Genomic DNA, 321 nt, shown 5'->3' with positions numbered 1-321 from the left:
GCCGATACTGAAGGGCCTTAAACTGCAGTTCATGGACTGGCCACTAGAGACAGACTCCAGAAGGAGCAGAATCTCATTGAGCTCATGTTAAAATGGCCGAGTTTACAGCAGAAGAACACATGTTTACAGTCTGGGACAAACTGTGCTTTTGGTCTGTACGGCTAATGTTGCCCTTCATGACGACTGTGAGGGGGGGGAATGTTTTTATAACTCATTCATTTACATTATATAAAGCCTTAAAGTTCTGCATAATTAAGGGCGTGGCCACTTTGAGTGACAGGCCGTTTGTCTGCTGTCTGTTAGTCTTCACCTCAGCTCCGC

Source organism: Gobio gobio, assembly GCF_949357685.1.
Source record: "Gobio gobio genome assembly, chromosome: 9".
Taxonomy (NCBI): domain Eukaryota; kingdom Metazoa; phylum Chordata; class Actinopteri; order Cypriniformes; family Gobionidae; genus Gobio; species Gobio gobio.
Note: the sequence above shows the minus strand (reverse complement) of the source record.